This window comes from Ascaphus truei, chromosome 6 (assembly GCF_040206685.1).
Source record: "Ascaphus truei isolate aAscTru1 chromosome 6, aAscTru1.hap1, whole genome shotgun sequence".
Classification (NCBI taxonomy): Eukaryota; Metazoa; Chordata; class Amphibia; order Anura; family Ascaphidae; genus Ascaphus; species Ascaphus truei.
This window is the reverse complement of record NC_134488.1, coordinates 46,067,642-46,076,925: the sequence shown is the minus strand read 5'-3', so window position 1 is coordinate 46,076,925 and position 9,284 is coordinate 46,067,642. Positions and strand designations below refer to the sequence as shown.

The 9,284-nt window shown below is 46.3% G+C and overlaps 1 long non-coding RNA gene across 1 annotated transcript in view; it reads right to left on the bottom strand.

The window, feature by feature from the left end:
• Positions 1–240: 240 nt before the first annotated feature.
• The window catches only part of LOC142496972 (uncharacterized), a 22,898-nt gene continuing 13,854 nt past the window's right edge, over positions 241–9,284 (bottom strand). The window contains exons 2-3 of the long non-coding RNA XR_012802147.1: positions 1,965–2,089; positions 241–542 (exon numbers count right to left, since the gene is read on the bottom strand). This is a non-coding gene — a long non-coding RNA (uncharacterized LOC142496972). The remainder of the gene's footprint in view (positions 543–1,964; positions 2,090–9,284) is intronic.

Genomic DNA, 9,284 nt, shown 5'->3' with positions numbered 1-9,284 from the left:
TTACAAAATATACGTACTGAGATAACGTATGGAAAAGCATGAAAGGAAACAAACGTTTCATGAAAGGATTAAAAAAAAAAACTAAATGAAAGCAAACCCCTTTCCAAGAATAAGTAGATGTGAGATTAGACATTTGGGGCAAACAAGCCCTTCTTCACGTCATTTCTTCTGTATGTAGTATTTTCTACCCCCCCCCCCGTCACTCTCCCAGGGAACGGGTGTATCCCAAGACCCTTTATTTTTTGTTAAAATGTATCACAAACTACAATGGAATAGCACACACTGAACAATGCTCCAGGGCAGTGTTTCACACTCACTATTCAAAGACTGGGACAGGCCCAGCTGCCACTCGTATAATGTGGCGTCGCCCATCAGATAAACTCTTTTGCCACTCAAGCATACTGTACATTCATCTGTTTGCTTGTGGGAGAGGTGGAAGTGCAGCAGAGGACAGGTCCTCAAACTGAATGGAAGAAGTCACTGCTGGGGGGATGGCGACTGCATTCCCGTCTTGCACGTTTCTTGTAGAGACGCGTTGTTTACTGGGGAGAAAGCAGGAGACGGTGGGAGATTCTTATTAACTTCCATAAGAGCTTCCACCTGTTATTCAGCGGTTGTCAACCTTTTTCTTGTAAACATGGGCTGGCCTTCTGTTACAGCTGCAGACCAAGCAATATCCTACAGGAGTGTTTTTGTTTTAATAAATCGGTTCTGTACTATGAAGAAATACTTGTAGCATTTTTTTTAAAAACACCTCTGAATTACATTTTTTTATTTATTATAATGTAACAAGCCTTTTTGTTTCTATAGCAACCATTTACAAAGTCACATCCCCTTCCTCTTCTGAAACGGGCACTGGCACACCCCCTTTTGAGCCCTGTCCCCTCTCTCTAGCAGTGCACCAATTGAATCTAGTGACAGCCTGGTCACATGATCTTCCCCACAGAACTTGGATCTTTGGTCCTCTTCTGCTGCACTGACAGCCATTTAGTGAACCACCGAGCCGAATTGTCACCGATCGATCACAGGAGAATGGATCGATCAACAACTTAGCTAATTACTTATCATTGTGTAGATTGTATTGATGCACATATTGAAGGGGAAAACCCCCCAAAAAACACAGCTTAGATTGCTGCTTAAGGCTGCGCTTATAGTGCCTTGCGACGGCGACGCGATGTCGCTTTGAATCAAATACATTGACTCCGTCGCAAGCACTTATAGTAAGCGCAAAGGCAACATCGCGACGTCGCGACCAAACATTTTAAGCCGGGTCTATTTGATTTTTTTAGGGACGTCGCTGGCGACAGTCGCTAAAAATCAAATGATAACTTTTGCTGGTGGCGACGGGTGACGTCATTGTTCGCGTCGCTGTCGCCAGCACTATAAGCGTGGTTTTAGAGTGTCTGATCTGTCCTATGCTTCCTGGGGTGTCTCTACGATGACTGCCTGACACTTCCGGCACCATTAAGGCCACTTACTCTGGACTCACCCCACACACCAAGCTGTGATCCTAAACCCTGACTGCTGATCGCTTGCAAAGGACTGCGCATGTTATTAATACAAATATCCAGGCCTTCGTCCGGCAGGTGTACCCTGTCCCTCCTGTGCCAAGTATGCCCCTGTCCTCAAATTCCACATGCTTCACAGTCAGCCCCCCACAAGAGAGGATGAACTTACGGATGTCTCTGTTCACTTCTCGCCTAGCCTTCTCAATGTCCACCCAACTGAAAGCCCCCTCCATACCATCCGAGGTATAATCTCTGACCAAATAACGACTGCGTCACTCCAGGGGGCTTTAAATCTGGCACAGTCTGCGTGTATCTGGAGGATTAAGTCTAAAGTCTTGGTGGACACCATATTGTTCCCGCCCAGGTGGATCATTATCACGTGGGGCTACCTGCCGTAGACTGCTAGCACACTTGTGGTGGTCGGCACCAAATCTCTCCAGCACATTCCTCTCTTACCCAGCCTTGTATTTTCATGCTCTCTCGTGGGTGCAAACCCAGCATGCTCGCTGCTCGCTCCCGGGCCCAGTAAATGAAAGAACGAGCTTTCAGCCAGACTTCCCGCACTGCGTCTGCTTTTCCCCCTGTGAAGACAGAAAGCACGTTAGAACAGCGCGATTATTTAATTACTTGCCACTGCTGCCATGCTGTCAAGGATTGGACTTGGGCTGAAGTGGATCCCAGTGGCAGTAACAGCAGGGAGCGAAGTACTGAAGGGGTCACAAGCAGAGATCAGAGGCAGGCGGCAGGTAGCGAAGTCAGGAAACAAGCAGGGGTCCAAGGCAGGCGGCAGGTAGCGAAGTCAGGAAACAAGCAGGGGTCCAAGGCAGGCGGCAGGTAGCAAAGTCAGGAAATAAGCAGGGGTCCAAGGCAGGCGGCAGGTAGTGAAGTCAGGAAACAAGCAGAGATCGGCAACGAGGAAACTGGAACAGGATGATAGCAATAGCTAGGACAGCAGTAAACACAGGCACCTTGCAGGAGCTAGGAACCAGTATAAACAGGCAAGGGAGGAACAGGAAAGGGAGGTTTATATAGGCAGGCTGAGAGGTGGAGCACAGGTGCAGAGGTGTCAGGTATCAGAGTCTGGAATGTTCCTTAGTTTAGCAGCAGCAATCCCGGTGGACAAGTATAGATACTGCAGGCTAGAACAAGACATTGAGAGTGGCAGCAGTCCCGGTGGCCAAGCATGGGTACAGCAGGCTAGAGAATATGACATTACTCCCCCCTCCCAAGAGAGTTCTCCGGACGATCCTTGCTAGGCTTGTCTGGATATTGTCGGTGGAAAGCTTTGACTAGTCGTGGAGCATGTACAAAATATTTGGGTTCCCAAGACCTCTCCTCTGGGCCATAGCCCCCCCCAGTGAACCAGGTACTGTAGTTTCCCTCGGTGTAACCTGGAATCCAAAATTCTTTCCACAATGAATTCCTCTTCATTATCCACGAGGACGGGTTCAGGGGGAGGAAGTCTCCGTCCAGGAAACGGGTTCTCACGGAAAGGTTTCAGCAGAGAAGAATGAAACACGGTGTATTTTGATGGTCTTTGGAAGCTCTAATCTGAAGGACACTGGATTTATTAGTGCTGAGATGCGAAATGGCCCGATGTATTTTTGGCCCAATTTAATGGTTGGAACCTTTAGACGTAGATTTTTTGTAGAAAGCCAGACTTTATCCCCGACTTGAAATTCTGGGGAGGGTCTGCGGTGTTGGTCTGCTGCTCTTTTGTACTTTACTTGAGTCTCACAAAGTGTCTCTTTGAGGGTCTCCTGGATGTCTCGCAGAGTCTCCAGTTTCTCTGTAACTGCCGGAATGGAGCCCGAAGATGGAAAACGAGGAATAAAGGTTGGATGAAATCCATAATTTGAGAAAAAGGGGCTCTTCTGAGTCGATGAATGATGTGAGTTGTTGTAAGAAAACTCAGCTAATAGTAGGAAATCAATCCAGTCATCCTGGAGATGACAAACAAAACATCGTAAGTATTGTTCCAAAGTCTGATTGGTCCTTTCTGTCTGGCCATTGGATTGTGGATGATAGCCAGACGATAAATTTAAACGAATTCCTAGAGAGGAACAGAAGGTCCTCCAAAATTTTTAAGTGAATTGTACCCCTCTATCGGATATGATCTCATCAGGAGCCCCATGAAGCCGAAACACCTCTTTCACAATCAACTTGGCTGTCTGGTCTGCAGAAGGAAGATTCTGTGCTGCAATGAAGTGAGCCATCTTTGTAAGTCGATCCACCACTACCAGGATGGTATTATGTCCATTTGATCGGGGCAGGTCAACAATAAAATCCATTGATATGGACCCCCAAGGATGAGTTGGAACCGGAAGAGGCTGCAGTAAACCCACAGGTGATGCTCGAGGGGTCTTGGTCCTAGCACAAGTCTCACAGGAGAGGACATAGTCTTTAACATCTTGTGCTAATTTAGGCCACCAAAAAGAGCGAGACAACAGTTCCTGTGTCTTGAGGACACCTGGGTGACCAGCGGGTCGGGAGTCGTGCATTAATTGGAGCACCTCTAATCTTACCTCCTTAGGGACGAACAGACGATCCTTACAGTTCCAGGGACCATCACATAGAAATAGTTCTGCTTCCGGAGGAGGGTTTTTAAGAAAAGTGTCATTTGAGTAGGCTCCCTTTATTCGTGTGAGGAGATCGGCAGAGAATGTGACACCCAAAAAAATTATTTTTGGAAGAATAGTTTCTTCTTGCTCTTTGTCTGAACTAGGATTAGGAAAGGACCGTGACAAGGCATCGGCTTTCCCATTCTTGGAGCTAGGGCAGTATGAGATGTGGAACTGAAATCTTGCAAAGAAGAGAGCCCATCTGGCTTGTCGCGCAGACAGTCTCTTTGCGGATCGAATGAATTCTAAGTTCCTGTGATCCGTAAAGACCGTAATTGGATGATTGGCCCCCTCCAGTAGATGTCTCCACTCAGAGAATGCAGCTTTTATAGCCAAGAGTTCTTTGTTTCCGATGTCATAATTTCGTTCAGCTGTTGACATTTGGTATGAATAAAAGGCACATGGATGAAGGAGCATCTTGGGTCCAATTCTTTGTGACAGAATGGCACCAACAGCGGAGTCGGATGCATCCACTTCCAAGATGAATGGTAATTCTGGATCTGGATGGATGAGGATAGGGGAAGATGTGAAGAGTGACTTCAATTGTTCGAATGCCGCATCCGCTTTAGGAGACCATTTGAAGGGGAATTCCTTCCGTGTGAGTTGGGTGATTGGTGCAATAATGCCAGAGAAATTTTTAATAAAACGTCTATAGAAATTGGCAAAACCCACAAATCTCTGAATGTCCTTTTCATTTCGAGGGATTGGCCATTCCACCACGGCTTGAATCTTGCCTGGGTCCATACTCAAACCCTCGGGAGAGATGATGTAACCGAGAAATTGCATGCTGGTCTTTTCAAATTCGCATTTTTCTAACTTGATGTACAATTTGTACTTACGGAGACGCTCAAGGACAATTCGGACATGTCTCTGGTGATCCATGATGTTATCTGGGAAGACAAGGATGTCATCCAGGTATGCCACTACGAATTGTTCCAATAACTCTCGGAGGACATCATTAATTAAATGCTGGAAGGTAGCAGGGGCATTACAGAGTCCAAAAGGCATCACCAGATATTCATAGTGCCCATAACGGGTTCGGAAGGCTGTTTTCCATTCGTCACCGGGTCGAATGCGGACCAAATTATACGCTCCTCTGAGATCTAATTTGGTAAAGATTTTGGCTGACCGAATTCTTTCCAATAGTTCAGGAATCAGAGGTAATGGGTACCTGTTCTTCACCGTAATCTTATTTAGTTCCCGATAGTCAATGCAGGGGCGTAGAGAACCGTCTTTCTTTCCCACGAAGAAGAGCGCAGCGCCTGCTGGAGAAGTAGAGGGTCGGATAAAACCCTTTGATAGGTTCTCCTGTAGGTAGTCATTGAGGACCTTCAATTCCGGTTCTGAGAGGGAATAGATTCTTCCAAACGGAATGGCAGCACCCGGTAATAATTCAATGGGACAGTCATAAGAGCGATGTGGGGGAAGCGTATCTGCGTTTTTCTTGTCACACACATCTAAAAACTCAGAGTAAGGAACCGGCAGAAGATTTTCTTGAGACGAGGAAATCTTATGTATTCCTACACACTCTGGTATAGGAGTTTTAGGTAGACAGGCTAGCTGACAGTGCTCCGAGGGAAACGTGAGGGTCTTTTTCTTCCAGTCAATTAGTGGGTTATGGATCATGAGCCATGGAATTCCCAGAATCACTGGAAACAAAGGTGATGGAATGAGACCAAAAGAAATCTTCTCCTGGTGATTGGGCTCCATGATTAGTGTTAAGTTACTGGTTTCATGGGTAACAGGTCCAGAGCTCAAGGGAGAACCGTCAACGACTTCCATCCTTTCTGGCGATTCCTTGGCTACAAATGATACCGAATTGTTCTTGGCGAATTCTATGTCCATAAAATTCCCTGCCGCCCCTGAGTCGACCATTACTGTGGTTGAAAAACAATGTGTTCCTTCCTCGATTATAATAGGAACCAGGAGGTGAGGGTGTCGCGAAGGAGGGTTATCTTTCCCTTGAGAAGCAGAGAAAACAGTCTTTGAAATAGCGTGCAGCTGATTTCTCCTAGGGCTCTGGAAAGAAGACCGCCTGGACTTGTTTGGGCAATCAGCGAGATAGTGCCCATCATTTCCGCAATATAAACAGAGATCTTCTGTTCGGCGTCTATTCCTTTCCCCGGTTGAGATGGGTCCCCGCAGTGTATTTACTTGCATCGGCTCCTCCTCAGTCTCCCTGGAACGTCTTGGGGTACTGACATCTCTAAACCCGGGGTTGCTTTGCATGAACCCCTGTCTCTCCAATCGTCTTTCCGTAAGCCTGTGATCAATTTGGATGCATAAACGGACAAAGTCCTGAAATCTCTCTGGGGGCTCCACCCGGGCTAGTTAATCTTTAACTTGCTCCGAGAGACCCTGCCGAAAATGATATTTCTGCGCGGCCTCATTCCAATCAGTATCGTTAACCCATATGCGGAATTCAGCGGCGTATTCAGCTGCAGAGCATCCTCCTTGACGAAGATTGTTCAGAGTTGCCTCAGCGGTTGCACTACGATTTGGGTCATCAAAAATAAGACTCATGGCATCGATTAACTCCTCCAGGTCCCTTAGTAGTGGGCTATTTTGTTCTAACATAGGGTTGACCCAAGCAAGGGCCTCATCCTTGAGCAGGGTTATGATCAGTCCAACCTGGGCTTCTTCGGTATGATAAACGATGGGCTGAAGCTTGAACACAAGTCTGCATTGATTAAGGAAATTCCGGAAAGATTGTTTTTTCCCCCCAAATTTTTCCGGAAGGCATATACGGGGTGCGGTTTGCACAGGCACAGTGTTTTGACCAGACAAGGTGATTAAGGCTGCACGTAGTTCACGATTCTCAGCTTCCGCGGTGGCGGCTTGTTCTTCCAAGCGGCCAAGACGATTAAAAACGTGTCTTTGTTGTTTCTGGTAACCAACCATGATATTTTAAAACCAGAGACAGAACATAAAACACAGACAAAGCTCAGTTTTTAGCACATCCAGTGAGACTCATACACGGTACAGTGCCTAAATATATATGTATAAATATCTAATAAGTAAAATGGTCTTTTAGTTTGACATTTTTGGCCAAAATTGTTGTAAGCCCCTGAGCCAACTTGCCTGCTTGCAGTTTGGCTGTGACATCTCTAATACAGAGTGCTTTTCCTGATAATGTACAGGTTAATAAAAGCTTCAGTCAGACTCAGAACTTTGCAACTAATATTGACAGATTTACTATAAATCATTCTTCCTGTTATTACACAGGTTATTAAGAATTTATATTAGCGTTAGGGACCCCTGATATGTGGTCTGCCTTGGCGTTGGCTCAGGGGCTTACAACAATTTTGGCCAAAAATGTCAAACTAAAAGACCATTTTACTTATTAGATATTTATACATATATATTTAGGCACTGTACCGTGTATGAGTCTCACTGGATGTGCTAAAAACTGAGCTTTGTCTGTGTTTTATGTTCTGTCTCTGGTTTTAAAATATATATTGCCATGCTCAGTAGCACTCCTCTGTGACACTCATATGCTTATATATATGTTGTGGTCATTTTGGGGGTTCAATAGGAGCTTGTTAGGTGTCCAGTATGTTTAACCAACCATGATATGTTTTAAGTCATGGAGTGTCTGAGCCTGAGCCGGGTCTGTTCCAGCGGAATCCATGGTAGGGCCTGTTTATTCTGTTAAGGATTGGACTTCGGCTGAAGTGGATCCCAGTGGCAGGAACAGCAGGGAGCGAAGTAGGGGTCACAAGCAGAGATCAGAGGCAGGCGGCAGGTAGCGAAGTCAGGAAACAAGCAGGGGTCCAAGGCAGGCGGCAGGTAGCGAAGTCAGGACACAAGCAGGGGTCCAAGGCAGGCGGCAGGTAGCGAAGTCAGGAAACAAGCACGGGTCCAAGGCAGGCGGCAGGTAGCAAAGTCAGGAAACAAGCAGAGATCGGCAACGAGGAAACTGGAACAGGATGATAGCAATAGCTAGGACAGCAGTAAACACAGGCACCTTGCAGGAGCTAGGAACCAGTATAAACAGGCAAGGGAGGAACAGGAAAGGGAGGTTTATATAGGCAGGCTGAGAGGTGGAGCACAGGTGCAGAGGTGTCAGGTATCAGAGTCTGGAATGTTCCTTTGTTTAGCAGCAGCAATCCCGGTGGACAAGTATAGATACTGCAGGCTAGAACAAGACATTGAGAGTGGCAGCAGTCCCGGTGGCCAAGCATGGGTACAGCAGGCTAGAGAATATGACATTACTCCCCCCTCCCAAGAGAGTTCTCCGGACGATCCTTGCTAGGCTTGTCTGGATATTGTCGGTGGAAAGCTTTGACTAGTCGCGGAGCATGTACAAAATCTTTGGGTTCCCAAGACCTCTCCTCTGGGCCATAGCCCCCCCAGTGAACCAGGTACTGTAGTTTCCCTCGGTGTAACCTGGAATCCAAAATTCTTTCCACAATGAATTCCTCTTCATTATCCACGAGGACGGATTCAGGGGGAGGAAGTCTCCGTCCAGGTCCGATCACCACGAGCTATATGATTACTATATATTTATTAGTCTATTGTATTATTTGTCTTTTAGCAATGTTTTTTATTAAATATTTGTATTACTGCGCCGTTTTGACCACAGAGTTTTGTACCGCTTAATCAAGGAGAACCTGTGTGTATATTAAATTGATTGATTGATTTTATTAATTGTGTACCTTATATATGAACATGGACCCACTAGGGGTATTATTCGTGCTCCTGAGGAAGCTGTCATTGACAGCGAAACGTGTAGAGCCATTCACAGTTGCTGCAGCTCCCGAGTTGCTGTGTTTCCCACTGCTCGTCTCCAAAGCTCCCTGACCGGACGTCGTCATCCCCACTTCGGATGTGACGTCAGACGCCCTCTACCATCTGGCCTGACGAGAGTCACGGAGAGAAGAAGCAGTCAGCTGTTCCACACGGGTTCGGCACTCCACTGCCTCAAGTTAAAACCCTATGTGTACATGAATTATGTACTTATTGTGAGTACGATTCCTATCATTGTGTTTTTTATCTATAAATTTTATATTGGGATCTGTACATGGTCTGCCCTTGTTTTACATGACACTCATCCTGCAATATCTCCTGCCTGAGAATTGATCTGGCAACATTTCCTGCTGAAAACCTTTGACACTGCGGGGGATTCAGACCCACTTCTACCGATTGTGTAGAC